This window comes from Miscanthus floridulus, chromosome 6, assembly GCF_019320115.1.
Source record: "Miscanthus floridulus cultivar M001 chromosome 6, ASM1932011v1, whole genome shotgun sequence".
NCBI classification, from domain to species: Eukaryota; Viridiplantae; Streptophyta; class Magnoliopsida; order Poales; family Poaceae; genus Miscanthus; species Miscanthus floridulus.
The window spans coordinates 77,293,504-77,319,556 of NC_089585.1; positions in this window are offsets into that span (position 1 = coordinate 77,293,504).

Genomic DNA, 26,053 nt, shown 5'->3' on the forward strand with positions numbered 1-26,053 from the left:
TGCACAAGTTATATTGGCCAGATCTATTCTCTGAGGTAAGGTTACTTGAAATGTACCTTCTCCAACAGGTTCCTTGAAAGAAATGCTTCTTCCTCCAACATCAATTACTACTCCCATCTTACTCATCCAGTTCATTCCCATAATCACATCCAAAACTAGCCCTAGCATAACTATCAAGTTAAGCTTATACTGCCTATCTGCTATACTCAGGGTTACCCCCTGGATTATCTAATTAGTTAATAGATCAGCCCCAGCTGAACTTATCCGATAAGCACATTCCAATTCAACTATCTTTTGCTCATACTTTCTTGCAAATGCTTGACTTATGAATGAATGAGATGATCCAGAATCAAACAAAACGACTATAGGATGATTGTTGATAGAAAACATACCGGTTGTCACGGGCTCTCCTTCCGGGATGTCATCAATGGTGGTGTGGTGCACACGAGCTTGGTACTGATTCTGCTGCTTCTTAGGATATGGGCAAAACTTTGCAAAGTGCCCAGGTTGATTGCAGTTGAAACACGGTCCTCTTACTTGAGTAGCAGCTCCAGATGAACTGCCTTGTCCGGTCTTGGCTTGTGGCACCGCCATCTTGAATGGCTTCTGATTCCTCTAAGGTTGTTGGGCATTCTAATTTCTCTGCTGGGGTGGCCTAAACCTTGCACCAAGGGGTAGGCGGACGAATACGCAGAACGATTTGCCATCAGGGCCCTTGGCTAGGACGGACCTACTCAAAAGCCCTCTTGCGAGTCTTGGATGTAGCATATACATTGTTGTTCTTTTCTTGCTTTAAGCAGTCACTAACAAAGTCATTGAAACCTAGTTCTCGTGTTGGTACCCACGTGCTTCATCATCTTGGGATTCAGACCTCTCTTGAAACTAGCAATCTTTTTGGCATCGGTATTCACCATGTCAGAGGCATAGCGACTTAGATTATTGAATGCATGTAGATACTATGTCATAGTCTTGGTGCCTTGATTCAGTGCTAGAAATTCTCCAAACTTCATTTCTGTCAAACCAGGTGGAATGTAAACTCCACGAAAAGCCTCAGTGAATTCCCTCCAAGTAATGTGGGCATTGGGGGGAAAAGTGGTGCGGTGGTGCTTCCACCACATTCTGTAGGGCCTTGTAGCTGATGAGCTACATACTCAGTCTTCAACACTTCTGTCATCCTTAGAACATGAAACTTATCTTCCATGTGTTTATCCACTCTTCTGCATCCAAGGGCTCTGCCACTTCTTTGAAAATTGGTGGTCCAGTGTCCATAAAGTCCTTGAAACTGCTATACTAATTCGCTTCATGTCCACCTAGGTTTAACCCACGGCGGGTGTTGTCAGCAATGTGGTGCAATGCAGCTTCCATGTTCTGCTGCATGCCCTCCATGTTGCGTTGACTTCTAAGGAACTGTGCGAAGAACTATTCACTGTGTACGGTGGAGGAGGTGGTGGTGGATCATGGTTCTCATTCCCAGTGGCACTGCCACCTGCCTTAGCAGTGTCATACACGGTACGGCGAGTGTTCGGCATCTGCATATTTCAGCAATAGTAATTATTAGGCGATGTTGTAGAAATTGCAGGTGAATGAAAAATTATGCCGTACTGAATTCACTAGAGAGAATAAATTCATACAATAAAACAGGGGCACAATAAGTCATTCCAATTAACACAACATCACTAATTAGATTACTTAAGTGCACACATCATGTCCATTACAACCAAATTGCCAACATACAAACACTAGACTTTTGACGTTCAGATATCGCCACAAACACATCCAAGTTTTCCAACATTACATCAAGGTCTTAGTTTTTCTACACATTATTACATGCCAGACATGCCAACCATGCAAAAGGTCATCACAAACGAAACCCTAGTAGCTAGCGCAACAACTACTAGCCTACTCATCGTGGTCACTATCTAAGTTAGAGATGTCGACATTGTCACCATCCACATCATCGTTGTCATCATCAGCTGGCGCCTCAGGCTCTTTGGGATCCTTGTCCTCATCTAGATCCATCTCTGCTGCTCTAGGAGGAACGTAAGGGTGGAGCTGGTTATTCAGCTGATGAACCTCCTCAATGTAGGTTGTCGTTGTACTCTTCTGCATTAGCCAGCTTGTTGCTCTAGCTCAACCTGTCGAGCTCTCAAAACATCTTCTATAGACCAGGCTTCATTCCTCTAGTGGAGCACATGGATCAACATGCGCTCAGCGTTCCTATTGGCGGTGGTCAGATGCTCAACCTGCTCTCTCAGTGCACGTACGTCTCCCTCATAGACTCTAGTCCTCTAGGTCGCCTGATCCCTCTGACAAGTCAACTAAGCCATCTCTGCATTGAGCCTCTCAATCTCGGTGTCATGATCCCTCTAATGCTGACGTCGGTCATCGTGGGCCTGACTAAGAGCACCAGACACACGTCTCAGGCTACCTTCTACTCCATCAAAAGCCTTCATCACTGCAAACATGGTGCTCATAGCAGGGTTATCACCGTTCTGTCCTTCTGCTGCACCAATCTCTAGAGATCTTCCTCTTGCTTGCTGCCACAAGTCAGTGGAGGGGTTGCCCCTTAGAAAGACTCCAACTATAGTGGCTGCCAACTCCTGAGGAAAACGATCCATGATATCCCTCAGTATCCCAAAGGCTGCCGTGTCAGCTGCTTCTTCAGTGGTCCTGCCAGTTGACTCATAATGCCAACCAGTCCACTCAGAACCATCACCTTAGGGATGAACAACGGCCTCCACAGTAACCAAGAGATCTTCCCCCAACTGCTCATTTGTCCAGAAATAGCGGGGCTCCATTCCATCAGGATAGCCTACATAGCTGAGCACTCTCCACAAGAGTGTAGGCATCCCAAACTCTCCAAGAAACATGTGGTGCTGACGGGTACGTGGAGCAAGCAGATGGCAGGGGAGCTCTGCCTCTGGTGGACTTGCGAAGCGGTCTGCTTTGTGCGTGCCATCTATAGCAATTTTTTTTATTACCCACATGAGAACATGGTTAAGTTGTCATTTTTATCAAAATGAGATAATCAACTTATAAGGGGAGGAACAATGCCATGAATGATATGTAACAACATGATGCATGCACGTTCCGTACGTTCTCACAAAGTTAGGAAAAATAACAATTGCTAGCGGCATAGACGGTGGCATACAATGGTCTCTCATAAACGTAGCTAATACGTACTACACGATAGCGCTGTTATGTACCTACAAAAGATCCACTTCAGCCCAAACCCTGATAGTATGAAAAATATGCACGAAAGCAGTAAAGTAATCTACTCGCTCTACACGCATCCCCAGATACGCATACAATGGTAGCAACTACCGGATCCATCGTCCTATCGATGGCATCATCACCACTAGGACGGAATTCCCCACACATTGGATACCTTCATACAAACATGCGTATGGCATGTAAATAATCCGGCATCATATAAGCACTTCCCTAGATCGGTAGTGTATCCGATCATGCTCTCACAACTCTCACTTACCGAGGCATAGAGGCAATGGATCCATAGATTACCACTCAAGTGAATGGCACTCATACAATAGCATGCCATATGAGCAACGAAATAGAAATATGATGCAAAGACCCCCAAGTCAGTACTTAAATAAGCCACCTACAGTCCTTAACTGGGCATTCAGGATATGACCACTGGCACACTATTAAGTTTTAAACACAATTTTGGTTTTAAATACTCATGGGAACAATAACCTGCTAAACTTGCTCTGATGCTAGCTGTAATAGAACCGACCAATTATATGAGATTAAGTAAGGAAATCTTCCGTCAAAGTAGATAATTTAGCAAACTTAAGCCCATATAACCCGGTAGTCCGTGAAATCACGAAGGATTTCAAACCAATCGACATACAAACCAAGATCGTACAAGTTTAGCAATCACCATCACATGTTACATAAAGTTCACAGTGACAGTTGTATACATTGGAGTTTAGAACATAAAGTTATTACAACCCAAGTTCAAACTGAAATAGCGGAAGCAAATAGTTTTAAAGCCACACACACACTTTGGTTCAGATACAGTGCCAGTAGGTAGTCATCTCCAACAAAAGCATCAGATGAGAGATATGGAGTGACCATTGCCCTTGGTCCTAGTTGTCGCCCATCGCCGGGTACAGGCAGTTAATGCAATAGCCGTAGTATATTTGACCATCTGCAACAACAATGGGAACAACGCCCTAAGTACGAGAAGGTACTCAGCTAGACTTACCCGTCTTAAACCAAAATAAAGCGACGCCAAGGATTATGCAAGGCTTTCTTTAGTGGGCTAGCTGACTCGTTTGCGAAAAGCATAAGCTATCATGAAGAAACCATTTTTAAGTACTTTGCATCATCTTTATTATGACCTATCCATCTAGGTAAGCACCTATACTATAGCAATTACTTGATTAACCAATAACATCCAGTTACCAACTTAGATTTAGCATATCCCATACCATCCAGATGACCATCAGTGTTCCATCATAATTACTACGATGTTGTAGCTCGAGTCAAGTGCTCACTATCCAGGAGCGATGGCGATTCGAATCGATTCCTAACCAGCTGATGATTTATTCCTTACACAAACCACACCAGATCAAGTGAGCTATAGATCACTAATAACACTTTCCAAGTAGCCACGGATAACAGTCATGGACCGCACTACCTAGGGACCGCCCGACAGCCAGGACGCACCTTGGGCACACTCTTCGCGTCCCCATCATACCCCCTTCAGCACCAGTCTGCCAATCCAAGTTTATCCTAGCTTGAATAGTGTCACTAGCTTCGTGGTCAAAAGGTACTTTATTCGGCCAGCTAAATGTGAGGTATACGTTTAACATGACAAGAGGGATGAGCAACGATCGGTCCTTAATTGACACAGATAGAAAACTAACAGCACCCCAGAACCCTATCTGGTTGCCTCCAACTTTTCCGTCCAGTCTCCAATTATCCATCACACATGGTTAATTCTAGGATATCATTCTTTCCATAGATAAATTCTTCCAGTAACCACCTATAAATGTAGGTGACCGAAAATCACCGATCGCTACCGGTCTAAGCAAGGCTAAGCAGTTATTCGATCCCGGCCTAACAGGGTAAAAAGGTAATAAGGTAGGCAAGGATAGTAATAAATGCATCAACGGTTTCAATCAACTCCTACAACTTAATGCGACAATATATAAACTCATATATAGAAAGAATTGCTTTTGTAAAGTAGGAGACTTAGAATGCTCCGGGGCTTGCCTCATTCGAATGAACTAGGTTGATGATCCACTGCACTCGGGCAAGTCCTCTCCTTGCTCCTTTTCCTCTGGCACCTCCTGTGCCTGGATTTCTTATGGATCTGTCCTAGTCTGCTCTTCCTAAACTGCTACTAGCAACTCCTCCTATGATCCTATATGATGCAGATGTATAAGTGCTCATGCATAGGTGCATCAGAGAGATGACATGTAATGATCATGATGCATGGAATGTAGATGAGCATGTTTAACTTTATTGGACATAGTAGAAGTAAAGGTCTTCTACAAGGTAGCCAACATCATCCAAGAATATGTACTACTATACTACTACTACAACCACTGTACTAACATGCCAAGTCACCACAGCAAGCTAAGATGCTTCAAAGATACACCAAAGCAAACATTATTAACTAAACATGCATTAAAAAGGTTAATTAAACCCTAATTGAAACTAGGTTTGAATAGCAACACCTATTTTGGTAGCACAAAAAAAATCTGAGAAAATTATAGTAGCATAGTACTACTCTAAGTAGACTACCATAAAATTTTCATGGCATTTGGATAAGTAACATAGCCTACACAAAAATGACAAGCTATGGCATAAATATGAGCATGAAAATACTTTGTATTTTGAAAAGTATCAAACAACAGATTTAATATTTTTCCTATGTTCTACATAGTAAGCAATCACTGCACAAAAATTATCATACACATGTTTTATACAATTTTTACACTCTATCAAAATAACAAAAAATCATCAATTAAAGGCACTTGAACTACACATCAATATTTCTCTACAGAACATGCTTACATATATTTTTCCTACAAAGTACATCACTAAAGGAGATTAACAAAACTAGAACCATATTTTTCTGATAATTATTCTATTAACTAGACATTGTCTAAGATAACAGCAAATACAAGAATTAAATAAAACCCTATACAAAAGTATCACAAAAACCACATGCAATATTTTTCTACTGTAGATCTAAGAATAAGAAGCATATAGAAATTTGTTTCATCAAATATGGCAGCAATATTTTTCAATTTATGAATTTCTAACGCATTTAAACAAAATCTGTAAATCGTTTCTTTTATTCCTTCTGAAAATCCCGGTTCAAAAACGCTAGATCCACCCGGATCTGTACACGCGCGTACACACACAGGGGCTGACAAACGGGCCCGGGGGTCAGCGGGACCCCACCTGTCAGCGGGAGAGGAAGAAGGGCGGCGCTAACCATGGCTAACCTCACCACCGGCGAGGCCTCCAGCGAGGAGGTCTACTCTATCGCACTCTCCTTCGCAAGGTGAACCTACTGGTGTAGCTATCGTGGCCAGTGGAGCTCAGGAGCAAGCTCACCGGCTTCCATGGTGGCATGGTGGCCTGACTCAACGTCGGTCGGCCATCTCCGGCTGAGATGAGGCACGGGGAGGGGCTTGGGAGCTCCACCGCGTCAGGGCGGTGCTTGAGCACGTGAAAATAGGGAGAGAGGTGGAGCGGAGAGGGGGAGTCCACAAAGCGGAGCTCTCCAGTGAGCTCGACCACTACTCTGATGAGGGATTCCCGAGGAAGGGAAGCTTCCCATGGCTTACCGAGGCAAGCACAGGGTGCGCGAGGTGGAGGCGGAGCTTTGGGCGAGATGGAGCTAGCTCTAGCGAGCTAGAGCGGCCAAAACGGCTAACTCCGGCGAGGCACTAGGGCGGGCAGTGGCGGAGGCGAGCGCATGCGCGTGCTCTGCTACGTGCGTGAGAGGAAAATGCGAGAGAGCGCAGGGGAGTCAGTCAGCGTGTGCGGAGGTGTAGGCGAGCGCTGTGGGGCACGGGGGCCACCGGGATGGCCAGGTGCCGTCATCGCCGGCGCATGGTGACCATGCGGCGGTGGGCGTCTGCCGCGGTCAGGACGTAGGCGCGCGGGAGCGGGCGAGCGGGAGGCGTGGTGTGGGCCTGGGCCGCAAAGCGACTGCTAGGCTAGGGCAAAGCACGCGGCGCTAGAGTGGGGCGGGCGTGCGAGCACGCGGGCGCTGCGGGCCAAATCCGCGAGCAGGCCAGAAGGGAGGCGGCGGCCTATTAAGTGAAAATGTGATGTTTCCTTTTTATTTTCTTCCCCAAATTCATTCAAATGAATTTTTAAACCTTTTCAAAGTCATTTCAAAAGTTGGACCCAAAATAAAAGTTGCTCAGAAAAATGTACTCTACAACTTTGCCAAAAAGAGTAAGGCCAAAATCCAATTAGATTTGGAACTATAGATTTAAAGTTAATTTAAATCAAAAACCCTATTTTAGAAGATTATTTTTAAAAGCAAAATTTGAGAAAACTTTGATTATACACCTTGCTCCAAATTGCATCCTAATTACTTCTAAGTGGTCTAAGTGATCAACCAAGGTACACACATGGCAAAACAAACATAGCACCCAATCTATTAAAACAAAACTATGCAACATACATGTTTCATTAGTATGTTTCAATTCTATATTTCATGTCATGCTTATGAATGCATAATAATGATTATGCTCATGATTTGCAAAATGTTAATGCATGCTTAACACCGAGGTGTTACAAAAGCCCAGTACCTACACTGCCCATGGAACACGTCGCTCGATGACTGGTACAAAAAATGGTTCTACATCCATGAAGAGCCGAACACAATTACGCTGTGCGACACGAGCAACATTCCGGAGAAGAAGACGAGCTGGTCAGAGAAACTTGAGCATCTAGGACATATCCTAGAAATATTTGGAATGATCCCATGGAAAAAAACTAGATGGTTCGAGCGTAGTCGGGAGTTTCATCAGCCGACGGGTCTAGCCCTGCTAGAGGTGGGTACATCCTGGCTATGAGTATCAAGGGAGCGTAGACTCGACGAGGATGAGGCAGAGGGCGCTTGACAAAATCGAAGTTAAAGCTAGAATTGGTGAGCTATTTAACTTAGCCGATCCAAATTATGCCAGATTGAGCGACATCGAGCATGCTTTCAAGCTTGCTCAACATCCCCCAAAGGTAACTCGTCTTGCCGCGTACCCGTAGTCTTATATTGTGGTAGGGTAAGTGGAAACTTACTATGTTCACTCCCTTTTGTTACCCAGGTTAATGGTCAGGAAGAGCAACAGTGTTTGTGTTGCCACCCCCTAGAGTAGAGTGGCCACAAGGAGCTGATCCCACCACCCAGACCAGCATTGAGATCGAGGACGAGGACATCGACTGGGCGGTGCTCGGAGCTAGAGAGAAGGCAGTGGCCAAAGCTACTGGTAAGCGGCCGGCTACCCCCAAACAGTCAAAGAAGAGATCAGTAACCACCCTGCTCACTGGGGGAGCGCTAAATATCAATGAGCCCGAGGAGGACCCGGAGGAGAACCCGGCTAGTAAGCGTCGGCAGGCAATTTCTGCTTGGCCAGACGATGACACAGAGGAGGGAGAAGATGCAGACACCTTTCAACTTGTCCCTCAAAAAAGGAGGAAACAACTAGAGTCAATGGAGCAAGGTGGGTCCTCTGCACCTGTGGGACCCACATCGCCGACGGTGGTGAAGGATGCATCCGGGTCGACCTTGAGAGTACCTGGGCAAGGAAGGCGATCAACGATGGGAGCAACAACTCAACCGAGCACACCATCGACTACTACAACACAAAGGACATGTGGCGGAGGGGTCGAGCACCAAGGCCCAGCGATAGTGCTGGATATAGAGAGAGACCAGGAGTCACCCATACAGCACATGGAGCAAGTACGACCGAAGAGACATGCCTTCTCCACATCATTCCATGCTTTTAACATGTAAGTATTTGTAACCTTGATATAAGTTAGCAATTTGCATTTAATATGATTGCTTTCTGAACTTATCTCAGATGTACTAGCTCGGCATCCACAGAAAGTCCGGACTAGCTAGCCAGAAGTGGCATGGTGCCACCAATAAGTACAGAGCAGACTACCAAGCAGCCAGTCGCCGAGGAAGCCATAGTAGAAGATCCATCGAGGCCTCATCAAGCAAGCAGTCAGACAATACTCCTCGAGCAGGTGGTCGAGGGACCAGCTGAGCCGGGCACGAGTGCTCTGAGCGCTAAACCTGCTGAGGGCAACACCTCAGTGTTGAGGGTAACATAGCATACCAAGGAGTAGTGGCTGGAGGTGAGAGCACAGACCACATTTACTAACGTTGCAGCTCATGGGAAGGTTGTGGTGATCACAGATGCTGCTGACGCCGGGCCAGCACCAGGACCCAAAGAAGAGCCCGAAGAGGACGAGGTGGAGGAGGTCCTGGGCCATCTGCAAGACAAGAGACAACATGTTTATGTGTTGTGTTGGCAGAACAACCAATGGGTTATCCATAAGGAAGTCTTGAAGGTCGAAGAAACCAAGAAAGCTGAACAGGCGGCGAAGCGGCTTGTTATAGAAGTGCAGGTAAGCTTTGCTTCACCCATTGGTCTTGCTGTCTAGTTGTAGTTGTCTTACTTAGCTATCTACACATGGGACTTAATGAAGACCGCAAGGTACCACAAGAAATGCTTTGACCAGATCGAGGGAATCGTTGTAAACAACAAGGAGCTGACGGCGGAGGTGGACCGCTTGCGCCAGCGACTTGAAGCCGCTGATCATGAAAAGACAGTGCAAGATTCCCAAAACCAGAACCTAGTCATCCAGCTCAGTAAGAAAGAGCGGGAAAGAACAAGTAAGTAGCCATTTTATCATACCGACTACTAACAAGTGCTGTTGCGTTGTTGGTAGTAATAGCTGTAGTGCAGGCTTAGAAGCTGAAGTGATCCATCTCTAAGAGGAGAACAGTCGTGCGGTTGGGGAGTGTGATCACCTGAATGAGGACAATAGAAAACTGGTGCAAGACCAGTCATAGCTCCGGGACCACATGACCAAGATGATGGAGGAGCAGAAAGGTAAGTTGTCCAACCCGCCTTTGCTCATTTTTGTTGCCTGCCGTAGTTTGGCATGCTCTAACATTTTAATAGCATGTGTGGTTTGCAGTTATAAAGATCCATGCAAAGAAGCATCTGGAGGCCATGATGAAAGACCGTGATGGCTAGAAGGCGCAATGCCAAGAGATCACCAAGGACCGTGATACCTAGAAAAGCCGGTGCTAGGAGGTGGCAAAGGGCATTTTGCCGGTCCTTAACCTCATCGATCCGGTGCTAGCAGAAGATGTGCCAAGGACGCCATAGCTAGGATTGATTGAGAGATGTCAAAGGGCCTGGGGTTGGTTCTAGAGGTTTGTGAAGGAGGTGGGTGAGTACGTAGGCGCACATGTGCTAAGCATGGTACGTGCTCACTACCCCCTGATCAATCTCAAGTGCCTAGAGGCTAGATACCCGAAGGAGGTAGATCCAGACAAGGCCGAGGAGCTACGGATGACCTAGCTGGACTTGTCGGCGAAAATAATTGGTGATATTAACCTATGTGGAGGTGCGACACCACCCATACAAGGAATGACATCAACAAGTTAGCTGGGAGCGCCGTTATCTTCAAGCCAACCAGTGAAGCCTACGGTCTCCACCAGCCAGGCGTTGGTGGGGCCATCTTCTTCAGCTCGATCAATGCCAAAGTCCCCGAGACATGAGCATGATGTTAGGCCCAACGAGCAGCAGGCGCTGCGTGCCCCGACCAGCCATTAGTGTAGGCTATAGCTGTAGAAGAAGATGTAGTTGGGTTATTGTAAACTTGGACCTTTTTAGGCAAGCTTGTAATAACGTAACTGTATATCAACATGAGCTTGTTTGTTTTGTAGAAAACATGTTTAAGCTCGGATGTCGTGTTGATGTAACTAAGTTAGAATGTGTTGTCGTTCTGTTTAGTTGTACCAGTTTAGTCGACATGTCATCCTAAAAGGTTTGTATGGCCCCAGTTTATCTTGCGGTCGGAGTGTGAGGTGCGTAGCTTGTGCACATGTAGAAACACACAAGTCAAACCAGAGAGCACCTGTCGATCACCCGTAGCGTAGAGAGCGGATCCTATGCACGCATTGGGAGGAACCAGAGATAGGGCCTGCTCTGAGAACCTGAGAAGGAATGGTGGTCGGTTTTAACTGGTAGAGTTAGAATAACAATAGACTTCAAAGTGACACATTAGAGTGGTCAGAGAAATCATAATAGCTTTATTGAAATAAATCAATAGTACAAGAGGGGTACATATCTTAATAGCTCAGCATAGAAACGCCTAAGCTTGTCGATATGTAAGGAATTGGGTACATCTGTGCCATCTAGGCGAGCTAACCTATAAGATGTAGGGCGTGTAACCTCCTTGATCATGAGGGTCCTTCCCATGGGGTTGCGAGTTTGTGGACACCAGCCTAATTCATCTTCCACTTCAAAGCCAGGTCCCCGACCATGAAGAACCACTCCTTGATGTTCTTGTTGTAGTACCTGCGCAAAATAGCAAGGTATTTGGCTGTACATATGCAAGAATCAAGCCGCTTCTCTTTTGCACTATTCACTTCTAGCTCCCGCACTTCACTAGCCTTGTCTTCATCAAAGTTCTCTACCCATGCTGATCTGAAGGCTATGTCTGCTGGGAGCACTGCCTCAGCGCCATAAACCATAAAGTATGGTGATACGCCGGTATTGCGACTGGGCTGGGTTTTGAGACCCCAGACCATAGCTGGTAACTCTTTGAGCCATCTTCCAGGAGCTTTGTCATTCTCTCTGTACATCCTCTTCTTAAGTGCGTCCAGGATCATACCATTTGCCCGCTCGACCTATCCATTAGCTCTAGGATGTGCCACCAAGACGTATTTTACTACTATGCTCCTTTAATCGCAGAAGTTCCAAAAAGCATTCCCAGTGAACTGAGTACCCAGATCAGTGATGATGTTGTTGGGAATGCCAAAGTAGTGGATGACCTAGTTGAGGAACGTGACAGCCTTTTCTAAAGATGTTGTGACCACAGGCATGTACTCTATCCACTTGGAGAATTTGTCGATCAGCACAAAGACGCATGTAAATTTTCTAGGGGCCGGTTTGAAAGGCCCAATCATATCCAGTCCCCAGCATGTGAAGGGCCAAGAGGCTGGTATAGTCTGAATCTCATGTGCTGGTACGTGGATTCTCTTGGCAAAAAACTGACAACCTTCACAATGGCGAACTAGCTTCTCTGCATCGGCTATGGCTGACGGCCAATAGAACCCTACTCGAAAAGCCTTGCCGACCAGCGTTCTTGAGGCCACGTGGTTGCCGTAGGAGCCAGAGTGGATTTTGTCTAGGAGATGTTCACCATCCTCCTAGGGAATACACTTCATCAAGATTTCCTCCTTCGCATTCTTGCTGCCACAATTTGCCATCGACGAGCAGATACTGCTTACTGCGACGCATTAGGCGTTCATTTTCTGTCTGATTGGTGTAACCTGCTACCAACTATCAGGTACTTGATGAAAGGTACTATCTAGTCGGGCTTCTTAGTGGTCGGAGATGGTTTGGTGGTGTTTGACACCTGGAACCGTAGCCACCAAAGTTTGGTCTGGAGGCTTGTCGACCATGGGATCTTCTTCTTTGATGGAGGGCGTGAGTAGGTCTTGAACAAATACGCCATGTGGGACTTTGGCTCAGGATGATCCTAACTTTGACAGCGCATCTGCTGCTTGATATTTGTCCCAGATCACATGTGTGTAGTTGATGCCATAGAACTTGCCTTCTAGCTTTCTGATCGCTTTGCAGTATGTGTCCATCTTTTTGTTGGTCGTATCCCAGTCCTTGTTGAGTTGGTTGATGACCTAGAGCTAAGTCTCTATAGACATAGAGATGCTTGACACCGAGCTCAACTGCAATGCGCAGATCGTGTAGGCATGATTCGTACTCGACGACGTTATTAGATGCCAAGAAATAAATCCTGAGGACATATCGGAGCTGCTCCTTGGATGGTGATACAAAAAGGACTCCTACTCCTGTGCCATCGATGTTGAGAGAGCCATCGAAGTACATCTTCCAATTCTCGGCGGGCCCCTAAGAGGCAGGTGTGCTTAAGTCTGTCCACTCGATGATGAAATCGACAAGTGCCTAAGACTTGATTGTAGTATGGCTTGCAAATTCCAAGGAGAAAGGGCATAGCTCCATTGCCCATTTGACAATGCGCCCATTCGCATCCTTGTTGCAAATGATGTCTCCTAGAGGGTACTCGGTCATGACCACCACACTGATATCCATTCAAAGTAGTGTTTCAACTTTTGGGATGTAATTAGTATGGTGTAGATCAGTTTCTGAATCTGTGGGTACCTGGTCTTGGATTCACTGAGCACCTCACTAACAACATTGCCGAGTAGTATACCAGATGGAACACCAAAGATGCACTTCTTTGGATTTAATTTCCATTGGAATGTGTTAAGGGCTGCAAAGGTATGCTCTAGGTTGTCAACAAGGGTGTATGCTTCCTTGGTTTTAACAACTACATCATCAACATAAGCCTCAACGAGGTCATCTTTTATCTTGTCTTTGAGGCAGGCCTATATGGCGTGTTGGTAGGTAGCCCCAACGTTCTTGAGCCTAAATGACATGGTCATGTAGCAGTAGGCGCCGAAGGGCATGATAAAGGATGTCTTGATCTGGTCAGTCCTTTTTGAGAGTGATCTGGTGATAACCAGAGTAGCAATCGAGAAAGGAAAGCAACTCGCAACCGACAGTTGAATCTATGACCTCGTCTATGCGAGGTAAGCCGAAGGGGTCTTTAGGGTAGTGTTTGTTGAGATTAGTGTAATCAACGCACATTCTCCATTCCTTATTCTTTTTGCATACAAGAACCGGGTTGGCTAACCACTCCGGATGATGCAGCTTCTTTGATAAATCTAGCTGCTAAAAGCCATGTAACTTCTACCCTAATAGCCTCCTTTTTGTCGCGAGCGAACCATCATAGATTCTGCTTGATGGGTTTGGCCTTGCCATCGACATTTAAGGAGTGCTCGATCAAGTTCCGAGGTACACCAGGCATGTCAGTGGGTTTCCATGTGAACACACTCACATTGCTCCTCAAGAACCTAACCAGCGCATCTTCCTATTTCAGATCTAGGTTGGCCCTGATAAGGGCCATTTTGCTGTGATCACCATCAACCAGCTGGATCTCTTTGTGCTCTTTGGACCTAATGTTCTTGCGTGGGGCCTCGATGCTCTAGGATCTCTAGGTGGTTGGCTGGGGTCTGCTTGGCAGTCGAGCGTGGTCTCGGCCATGCGAATAGAGAGGTCATGAGCCTCTGCTATTTTGAAGTTGTCATCCTTGCTGGTGTAAGCTACGTATACATTGCCCCTTGAGAGTTAGAACCCCCTTCTTAGTAGGCATCTTGAGCACCAAATACCTGTAGTGTAGGTATGGCCATGAACTTGGTGAGCGCTGGTCGGCCAAGGATAGCATGGTAGGTGCCTTCGAAGTCAGGAGACCATGAAGTTGCCGTAGTCAGTGCGAAAGTGGTCTGGGGTACCAAATTGCATAGGTAGCGTGATCTACCCGAGAGGTGTGGAGCTCTGTCTAGGGGAGAACACCCCAGAACTATGCCTCGTATGGCTTGAGATCAGCCTAGGTTATCTTTAGGGCTAGCAAACTGTTCTTGAACAGTATATCGATGGAACTGCCAGCCAGTCAATCAACACTCTATCAAACTAAACCTTGTTGATACAAGGATCGAGAACCAGAGGAAAACAACCCGACTCAGGTATTGCAGCCCATTGGTCCTTTCTGCTGAAGGAGATCTCATGGTGAGACCAAGGAGGGAGCCACGGATCAATAATGAGGTTGTCGGCATTGGCCACATTCAAGCAAGTGCGGGCGAGCAGCTTGCGCTCTTGTTTGGTCTTGATGGACACTCTGCCCCCAATGATGGTGTGGACGTGGTCGATTGGCTTGACGTACATGTGACGGGGATCTACGTCTTCATCATCAGTTGTCCTTGTTACGCTACTCCCCTACCTCATTAGGCTTGTCAGATTTATTCGGAGCCTATTGGCGTGTGTTGATGGATTTGAGAACACAGCAATTCTCCATGGTATGGTTTGACTTGGGATGGAGTTGGCAGGGTCCTTTCAATGCTTTGGCATAGTCTTCTTCGTAGTTGCGACTGTCCACCACCTTTTTTAACAAAGTTGACTTCGCCATCATCTTCCCGAGCACGCTTGCCCCTGTAATCGTCACGGCGATTACGCTGCTGATTATGCTGGTCATGGTGGTTGCGAGAATCATTGCACTAGGTTGCGGTGATCAAAATTGTCATTCCAACCACTGGTTGCTGCGATAGTCAGTCGCGGTGTGGGGGTGGTCGAAGCGTGGAACCCTTGCTGCTTCTTCGATGATTATCTTTTTAGCATCATCGACTTCCACATATTTTTTAGCAGTAGCTAGGAGCGCTATCACTGATTCAGGTCTTTTGCAGAGGAGCTTGTCCCTTAGGGCATCGTGGAAGCAGGAGACCAGTGATGAAAGCTTCGATTGCCTCATTATTGGAGATTGATGGGACCTTGAGGCGCATCTTCGAGAAGCGTCGGACGTACTCGCGTAGTGGCTCATCTTTGCAATCTTGAATCCACTGTAGATCATATTTGTTGTCAGGTTGTTCGCAAGTAGCAATGAAGTTGTCGATGAATGCTTGCTTGAGCTCTTGCCAAGAATCAAAGTAGTTTGCTAGCAAGCTGACCAGCCACTGGGGGCCTGCATGGCCGACGGCGACTGGGAAGTAATTAGACATGACGTGATCATCAGCCTATGGCTGATCTGCACACGTGTTTCGTAGAGCATGACCCATAACTCGGGGTTCTCCTTGCTGTCGTACTTCTAGAGTTTTTTGAGCTTGAAGTTTTTTGGCCACACGACTTGGCGAAGGTGAGGAGTAAACTGCTTCAAACCCGGAGGGCCATGGGTAGTATCATATTCCATACTGGTTATAGTTTTCATGGGATGCACGATCAGTTGGCTCTTTGGTTAATGCGATCGTGTAGATCGCGTTCTCCGAGGTAATGGTAGAGATTGTTATTACCATCACGGCGATCCCGATTGCCACCCTGGTTGACCCTGCGACTGCGGTTATCACAGCGTTTGTCACGGTTGTCTTGTCGATTATTGTCCTGATTGTTGTGGCGGTTGTCATCCCAGTAGTCATGGCGGTTGTCAGTCTCGACCACCATCATGACCACCATTTCCGCCTTGATGATTGTCTGGTGGGTCGTTGTTGTGTGAGCCACGTTGGTTGGGTGGCTATGAGCAACTTGAGTACTGGCGACTATGGCTTGATTCAACTAAGATGGATGGAGCCTAGGCTTGGTTGGTATTTTCTGTGGTCTAGGCTATGCAGCCATTAGGTAAGCTTGTACATCATCACGAATTGCCTGAACTTCTAGGGGTATTAGGTAGTCAGTTGCATTGTCGCCATAGCAACAGCTATGTTGGCGCTTGGAGTCCTGAAGACCTGCTTTTCCCCTACCCTATCAAAGGCATTATTGAGATCGCGTGGCTAGAACCTTATGCGTCATGCCTCCTCTTCTGCCTCGGCTTCGGCTTGTCTGCGATTATACCGGTCAATATTGCATGCTTCGTGTGCTAGCCTTTCTTGTTCTGTTTCACCAACTGCCGGTGGTTCATCATTACTGATGACATTGATCAAGTCTCCTCGCTTTGGTGGGAAGGATGGGAATCATGGGAAACCCAGGGAGTGGTCTAGGATATCCAGATCGTATTCAACTTCTTCATTGTCATGATGCTGAAGCTTAGTGTGGATGGATCCAATAGATGCGGTGCTAGACGGGGAGCTTGAACCGCCCTCTTGAACTATGTGGACCGATCCTTCTTGATATTCCTCAATCCAAACCATGTTGACGAAGTTGCGTGGCTTTGGCCAAGGTTGATGTATAAAACACAGATCCGAGCAGCGTTGTATATTGTACGCGTAGTTGGAAGTAGTGTTTCGCAGGTCGTAGGGCTGAGCCTGGTAATTCTCCATCAAGGCTTCGCACTTGGAGAGCCAGAGACCCATTGCAGGGGCTGGTTGGCAACGAATGGAGCACCCTTTAGGAGTAGACATGACCACAAGATCCATACCAAGTCGTGCAGGATGACTTGGCCTAAGCTGGTCGGGCAGATCTATTGTGGGTAGTGGTTACCTGCTCGGTAGGTTGATTTTGAATCGAATCTACCAAAGCTAGGGTTTCAGCAACCTTGGTGCTGACCCGATCGATGGAGTTGAGCAGGTCGGTGTTGTCGATCTGCCTCCCTTTGTAGCGAGGAAGCGAACAACGGGTTGTCAGCGTGGCTGAAGACGATGCTGGTGTAGCCAAGCCAGATCTAATGTGGTCGGAGCCATAGCTGAATGCTGGTGAAGCAGTGGTCGACACAGATTGGATCCGCGCCCCCCCCTGTGGTCATGGCAATGAAGTTGTCGGAGCCTAGTGGTCCAGGTGATCTGGCCTGATGGTGAACGTGAGGCCATTCGGCGTAGCCATGGAACCGGGGATGATGACCATCTTGTTCATCTAGAGAGCAGTATGCACACCCCCTACCTGGCGTGCCACTATCGATGAAATATGGTCGGCAGTCTACCTAGGGGTATGCCCAAGGTAGTAGATTATCGGCAGACAGGTGCGTAAGCTATGAACTGAGATGGTGACGCAAGACAGGCACTAAGGTTTTATCCAGGTTCGGCCATCGTGAAGGTGTAATACCTATGTCCAGCGTCTGATTGTATTATTGTATATAAATGAGATGATTTTTGAGAGGGGTCCCCTACCCGCCTTATATAGTCTGGGGGGTAGGGTTACAGATCTGGAAACCAATCCTAACCAGTTATAATTGCCATAGGTGACCGGATAAGGATTCCTATTCTAACCGACCAGGATCTTGATTGATCTCCAAGTCTGCCTTGATTCCTTGCGCAGGGACTCCGACCAGATCGGCTGGGCCATGCGTCGTCTTCTAGTGGACCAGACCCCCTAGTCCAGGCCTAGCCCAATACTAGCCGTAAGGGTATAGGGTTAATACCCCCACACTAACACTACTAGAAGTATCCACTTCTATGACGAACAGATTTCATCACTGAAGGAGCCAAATTCGTCATAATTTTCAGTTTTATGATGAATTTGTGATGAAAACTGGTTCGTCATAGAACTCACATCACTCTTGCAATTCTATGATGATTCTAGAAAATCGTCATAGAATTGATAGATCTATGATGAAAACTGATCGTCATAGAACTGCTTTGGCATGTGTGGCAGGGGGGCAGCCACGCTGGCGGTTGCTTCTGTTGGAGATGCTTTCCATATGTACCTGCTATAGCCAGTTGCATTAGAGATGGTTTGGGTATGTGTCACCATGTTATTGGACAACGTGGCCATCTCTGGTTCTTGCACATTTTAGGTTCTTATTGGACCATGTGTTGGGCCCCTGTTGTTCCACATGTCTATTTTCTATTGGCACACATGTCGTGTTGCGGTTGGGTCATATGTCATTTCTTCATTGGATCATGTGTCATATTTTTGTTGGTCCACGTGGCCATTTCTTATTTGACCATGTGTCATAGTGCTATCCATCCATGTTTCATTTTAAATTCGAACACATGGCTTGACGGCTTCCTTCCACGTGTCGCATTTTTATTAGCCCACGTGCTATGCCATGGCTATTTCACGTGTCATGCACTGGTTCATCCATGTGTTGCATTTTTATTTGATCATGTGGCCTACCCAGGTTCTACCACGTGCCCAACAATCAATTCATCATAAAAGTAATTCAATATCGTCACTGTTGCATAGATTGACTACATAATTATTCAATGATGTCTACATAATTATTCAGCATGACAATCAAATACAACAAATTACTATTTACACATCAGCAGCAACCCACTGATAGTTTCACCACATCAAACCAGCACACGAGTACACACATCAAACCACAAATGTTCACTGCATCAAGCCAATAGAGTTGATGACTTAGAGTTACCAGAAGAAGAGCTAAAGCGCATGATATCCTCACGTAGCTTATTGTACTCCTCTTGTTGCTGTATCTTGAACTCCTCAAACTCCCTTTCAGTCTTTTCTGTCTTCCTCTTTAGTTCATCCATTTGTTCGATGAGGTTAGTGGAACTTTCCTATTCAGCAACAAGTTGTTCCTGAAGCATTCTCTCCGCCGATGTCTCTGTTCAGGCGAAGCTTGTCGGGATCCTAGCATTCTTCAAAAAATGAGGTGTTGCCACTGACCTAGGAGTGGACCTAGCCATGGGAGAGGCAAAGGACCGTGGGAACAACATCAGCACTTGTCATTGGTTTGTGCCCATTAGCAATAGGTTCTGCTTGCACAGTTTCCATAGCTTCCTATGAAATTCAAGCAGTAAATATTAGGTTATAGATAGTGGAAGAGGACTTTAACTGAAACCCATGAGATTAGTTCATAACAAGTAATGTAGGTTTCATATTTATATGGATTACGGGGCTGTTTGGATCTTGGCCACACATAGCCACGCTGTGGTGAGTTGTGGTGGTGGCGAGGTCTTCCTTTGCCACACTCTTGTGGCTCATTCTCTACTGAGTAAAGCTATGGTAGCCTCATTTAAGTCAGCAACCAAATAGTTGCTCTGGTTCCCATGGTGAGCCACTGGTTTGTGGCGTGGTGGCCGGTGGCCCTCAACCAAACAACCTCTACATAAGCACAACACACAGGTACTGATATGGATTACATACTATGAAATTCAAGCAGTAAACAATAGGTTATAGATATACATGACATAAGCACAATGCACAGGTATAGCAATTTCAAAATTAAATGATGATGCCAGATTTAGGGCCTCTTTGGTTCATAGGATTAACAAAGAAAAAATGTAGGAATCAGTAATCATATGGAATCAGCACCATAGAGGCCATCGGTTCATAGGAAGAAATGGGGGGAGGAAAACCATAGGAAAAGTTTCCTATCCTTCAACTTTCATAGGAAAAACAAAGGAGAAAAACATCTAGTGAAACCTCATTGTATTGGTTTCCTATATTTTTCCTAGTACAAAACCAAACACCCCTTCTAACAAAATTCTTCTATTTTTCATTCCACTATTTTTCACATGCATTCCATTCATATTCCTGTATTTTTCTTGTTCCTACATTTTTCTGATCCTACATTCCAAAGGGGCCTTAGGCTCCTGCCACTATTGCTTCTATTAATAGTGCACATGAGATTATGTTTATACAAAGGCCAGAGTAACAATAAAACACAACCATCACTTACAAATGATTGCAGTTGTACAACATAGGAGTGAGATCATGTAGCCTAGTGGCAATTCACTTTTGCATAGTTTTGCTTGTTCTTCTCAGATCCATGAGTCAACTCTCCAAGTCATGTTGACTTCACTCTCTTGGACTGTCTTCCTCTAGGACTGATATCAACATTGCCGTTTGTCCAACTAGTGGAGCCTCCTCTGTGGCTTCTTTGAACCAGACGCTGAAATTGGATAAACAAATTTAAGTGGCAAGCATGTACAAATTGCATTGCTATCCAGACAGCAAAGCATTGCATTGCTATCTGCCTCCCCCTCCACCCCCGGGCCCCTCCTACCCAAACTCAATACAAGGTAGAACAAGCACCTGAACTGCAAGGGCCACTAGCTCATCTTGTAAATCTAAATATGTTTCATCTGTATCACCAAGTCCCTCAACAACCACCCCTGGTTCTTCCATCTTCCTATGATTCTTTGTGACTTGTGCCTCTCGCTCTCGTTCAAAAGCAGTTAGTGGCTATTCATCTAGATTACAAAGGTATTTATTAACTAAAGCTTCTAGCAAATGTCAATATAACAGAGAGCAAGAGTATGTGAATAAGCGCCTAACTAGTAACTACAGCTTATACGGAAGTCATTGATCCAATAAAACACAGGCTAGCTACACTTAACTATAGGAAATATACAACCCCATTGCTATCTACATATCCTAGGTTGAACCACTATAATACAGCACACACCATAAAAGGAATTTGGGTACCACTTCCTCTGCAGACCCTAGCTACGCTTCGTCATTGGCACAGCCATCTTATTATTGTCATTGCAGAACTGGTGCAGCCGGTGTTGATGAAGGAGTACCAGATCTAGCTCTGGCCAAGGTTTGGATCTAGCTAGTCAAGAGAGGTGCCAAAGTAGGGGATCTAGATCCAGCTTATACCATCGTTGAGGTGGTCCTTCCACCATCAGCTGACCTGCTATCGATGAATCGAAGGGGATCTGGCTCCGGCTAGGGTTTAGAAAGCTATGAGAGAGGGTGTGGCTAGAGAGTGGAGATTGATGAGTCGAGCTACTATGCCAATGGTGCCTAGGATCTAGAGAGGGGTGGCAGAGGGGGCGGCTAGAGAGTGGAGAGGAAGGCCATGGGCTAGGATTTGGAGCGGGAGGAGAGATGGTGGTGACTAGAGCATGGAGATGGAGGCGAAGACAGTGACTCCTTGCGCTTTTATGTGGCCATCATAGTACCACCAATGCCCTTGTCTAAAATTGATGGCATGGTAAACCTAATTTCCACATGGATGGCAAAAGAAAGACATCTAATTTTTAGTACGTGTTGGTGGCACTACTCGGCACGGTGCGAAATTTTCGCCGAAAATCAAATTTTTGCATGGGTAGATCTCCCCAGTCTGTTCAAGGCCCACCAACACTACAAAATGGAATCCCGAGAAATGGACAAAAAAACTCAAAAACTTATGGCTCCTTTGGAATGGAGAAGAAATAGGAATTTTGAAGGATCCAAATCCTATAGGAAAAAAATCCTATGAAGCCCTTTGGACCGACAACTCCGGCAGGAACCGCAGCTCCATCGCATGCAAGTCCATGTCTGAACAGAGGTGGGTGTGGCCTAGGCTGACATAGCCCCATGCCGAAGGCCATGCATCACTACCTCCTAGATCCACGCTGGCAAAGCACGAACGCGCTCAAGGAAGTTCGGCCCCACCGGCAGCACAGACACGGCATTCAGCTGCTCCATGATGGGTGAAAGAGCAAGAATGAGAAAACCTGTACCAATTAATAAGGTGCGGTACCACACAAAACAAGAAGATACAGCAATGACAATGCCTTACTGGCAAGCTATGCCTGCGCTTAACCTACTGTGGCTTGAGCTGTGGCCGTCTCCATATCGGCTACGGTGAGTGCCATCTCCATAACAAAGAGGCACGACCGCAGCCACTCTGCCTCCCGGTTCTCCATGCGAAGAGCCTACCTGGTCATGTCTAGGTCCCACACCATCATCTCTTCCCTAGTATGTGTCTCCACAGACATGGTTCAAGCTTGAAGAATGAGGTACTAGGGCGGAGGCAGCGAGCAGGAAAGGTGGGTTCACAAGGTTATAAGGAAACTATACTGACTCCCCTATTTTTCATCTATTTTTTTAGCAGGGGACGTGCACGGCCGATGGACATGAATTTCAGCAGATGTCGAGCGATAGCAGGAGGTAAAACGAGGCCACATCTCCATAATCTTTGAGGAGCATGCCTTCTAAGAAATACGCATCGAGAAATGAGCCGCCGAAATGGAGCAACCAAATAGTTGTTCATATTTTACTACACTCGCAAGAAACTCTAGATGTGACACATTTGATCTTGCCAGACACTATATAGTATAGAGCTATGAGTAAAACTATTGCCAATGGAGTGCACTCGGTCACAACATTTGTATCAGTAGTAGTAGTAGTCATGAGTGGCTTTGATCTATGTTGAACCCAAATCATCTTATTTTCATGTATTTGATAAGATTTGTTGAACTTGTAAGAACTATGCATCAAAGACAATTTTATTTAGAATTTGGTTTTTATAATCTTATGCGTGCCTCTGCAAACCAAGAAAAATTTAAGGAAGTCCTCAGTCTACCCCATGACTGTCATGACTGCATGGATTAGATCGCACTATTTATACTTCATAGGATCACATAAGGTCCAGCCGTCTAAAATCTTGACTACCCGGACAACATGCTCCTGGATTCCCATGTAGGCACACGCATGTTGGTGGCATCAGCAGCCTATTATAGCAGGGGACGTCACCTCCTGGCCCATCACATTGACGGGACAGGGCAAAGCCCCGCCGCCCACCCATGCAAACGTCTCGGTCGTGGGGTGGTCGATGGTGCCCAAACTATAGCAGCAGAGACAAGGGCGTGAGACGGAAGGTTATCCCTACTGTCTTCTCTCTCCAGAGCTCTTGATTTCATCCCAAAGCTTTTGCCTTCCACCCTACTGTGCCACCGACGCCTTCTACCAGGACCATGGCAGAGTGGACGAGGTCATCTGTTGATCGAGCTAAGTTCGACCAGTTGTGAGAGAGGGGGTGATCCTAGAGGCCATTGAGGAGCTCAGGGTGGAGAGTCCCGGTGAGAAGCGAAGTGGAGCCGAGGCCGTCTCTTTCATCCCTTTCCACCTTCTTGGGTTTGGGCTATCGGCACACCCCTTACTAAGGTGGTTGCTCTACTACTATGGGCTCTGCCTCCATGACTTAACCCCAGAGGTGATCCTCCACCCCTCAATCTGCATCATGTTGTGCGAGGGCTTCCTAGGAATACCTGCTGTTAACACTGGATTTTGGTCGATTCTGGAGGATGACAGGTGGACCCGCATGCGGGAAGAAGGGTGTTCGGCAAACAAAACAGGCGGTCGGCTAAATGCTTGTGCGGTCGGTTACTTCAGAAGGCGGTGACTCCATTCGGGAAAACAGAAGATGGCAGGCAAGGCCGATCGGAAAGATGAAAGTTGTAATAATAAAGGAATCTAAAAGTTTAGGGTAAGGAATCGTAAGTTTCCAAGTTTGTTTAGAAGTTCCTTTGTAAATCGTAGTCCTCTAGGACTCGTGTTTTGTCTAGGGTATAAATATTGACCCTCGACCATTGTAATAAGGGTTCACAACCAAATCAATACAATCGGCCCCGTGCCAACTTTCGAGTCCTTTTGTCGTGTCGTCGAGTTCTTCGAGAGGAGTCATCGATCCGTCGACCTCCGTAAGTTCCGACAACCTTGTTATCATGTTTAGTATCATGCGGTGGATTTAGACGTGATGCAAGTAGTCTTGTTTGTTTTCAATGATCGTGCGGCGGATCTTTGCTTGACAATCAAGAAGTCTTTGCTTATGCTTTGTTTATGAGTAAATACCGTGCGGCAGGCGTTTGCTCAATATGCTTAGTGAAAGCAAGATAGTTATCGGCTCTATTAGATATGGCAAATCTAAATAGATTCATTAAGTTATCCAGTGTTGCATGTTTTAAATATTTTATATATTTGTAACATACTTCTGCCCAATCTAGATTGATATTGTTCGGCTCTCTTTTTCTCTTATGGTTTTATTCGTGCTTCAACGATCATTGCTTTTCATATTATCTTTGCAAATAGATCATACGCTCACAATGGCTGAATTATTTTAATCTAGATTGTCACGTGTTGCGGGTTCATGCATGTTAATCACGTTTAAGCTTTAACGAAACCAGGTGTCGTGCGGCAGATGCAGGTTTTAGATTAGTTTAATCGTTTTTTATTTGCACGTTCCTTCCTCATGGACCCCAATTCGGCTGGACTGCCGAGCTTGGTTATGCATTAACTCATAATTAATTTCACTTGTTCAAACATGTCTTCCCATGCACATGCATTCGGCAATTAGGTCTTTACGTGCATTCATCTTACGACTAGCTGAATGATCTATGAACTTGTTGGCAGACAGCTCTCTATAGCTGTATGTCGTTGTAAGTGGCTTCAGGGCCGTATATGTGGAACTGTCTGGTATTACCCGACATGTTCCGGTTTGACATTTAATTGTTCTATCCCTTGTTAGTTTTCAGGTCAAACTGACTGGCACGCTTCCGGATCACGAAGCACCCGGGAACCCGATTGAAGCCACGCTTTTCGGCTTGCTGTGTGTGAGGCACAGTGCGTCACATTTTGTGTCAACACACTTTTTGGCACGCCCGGTGGGACAACCTGTTAGTTCAAGATGGCGTCTGAGATCAACAATGATCATGTTCTGGATGTGAGCATGACAGAATTGCCAGATAATTACAGGGATTTAGTGCTACAAGCATGTGAGCAATACCAACGAAAGTGCTTGATGTCTTTTTCCAAAAACAAGAGCAATAAAGTGTTTCAAAAGCAGTCAATGCCAAGGGTTCTTCTTCCGCATCAAACTGATTACACTGAAGAGGAGGATGCTCAGAAGATGGCAGCCCTGGTTTATAAAGCTATGGGAGAAACCATGACAAACCATCACACAGCTTTTCTGAATACCTTTCGAGCAATCATGATCAGTACTTTTGGTCCAATGGTTGATAAATACTTCGAAGAAAATGTTGGACCACTCAGTGGGCCGACGCTTTTCAATGTTCCAAAGCATCAAGAGAAGCCTGTTGGAAAAGAAGTAGCGTCGCCTTCAAATATAGGTGGATTGACTCACACTGAAAAGCAATCACATCCCACCTATGGCCAGGTGACATTTGGTACCACAGGAGAAGTGCCACCTTCAGCTTATAGAGTTTCTCCAGCATCAAACAGATTGCAGAAGAATATGTATGGAGATGGGTATCAAGAATTTACTGATTACAGTGCTATCAATGCTGTGCCAAATCCAGGGTATAGAAGTGTTTCAGGATTGCCTTCTGGAGTGCAAGTACAAGGAAATCAGGATCCAGGCATTGATGTTTTGATGCACAGGATGGCTGATATGATGCAAAATCAGTTCGGCTTGAAGCCAAAGAATCAATCCTATTCATACAAGTCTCCTTATCCAGAATGGTACAACAGAGTGGCGTTACCTCCAAGGGTGAAGCCTCCAACAGATTTGACCAAGTTTTCTGGTCAAGATGATACTAGTACCATAGAGCACGTCAGTCGGTACTTAATGCAGCTTGGAGAAGCTGCTTCAGATGAAGCTT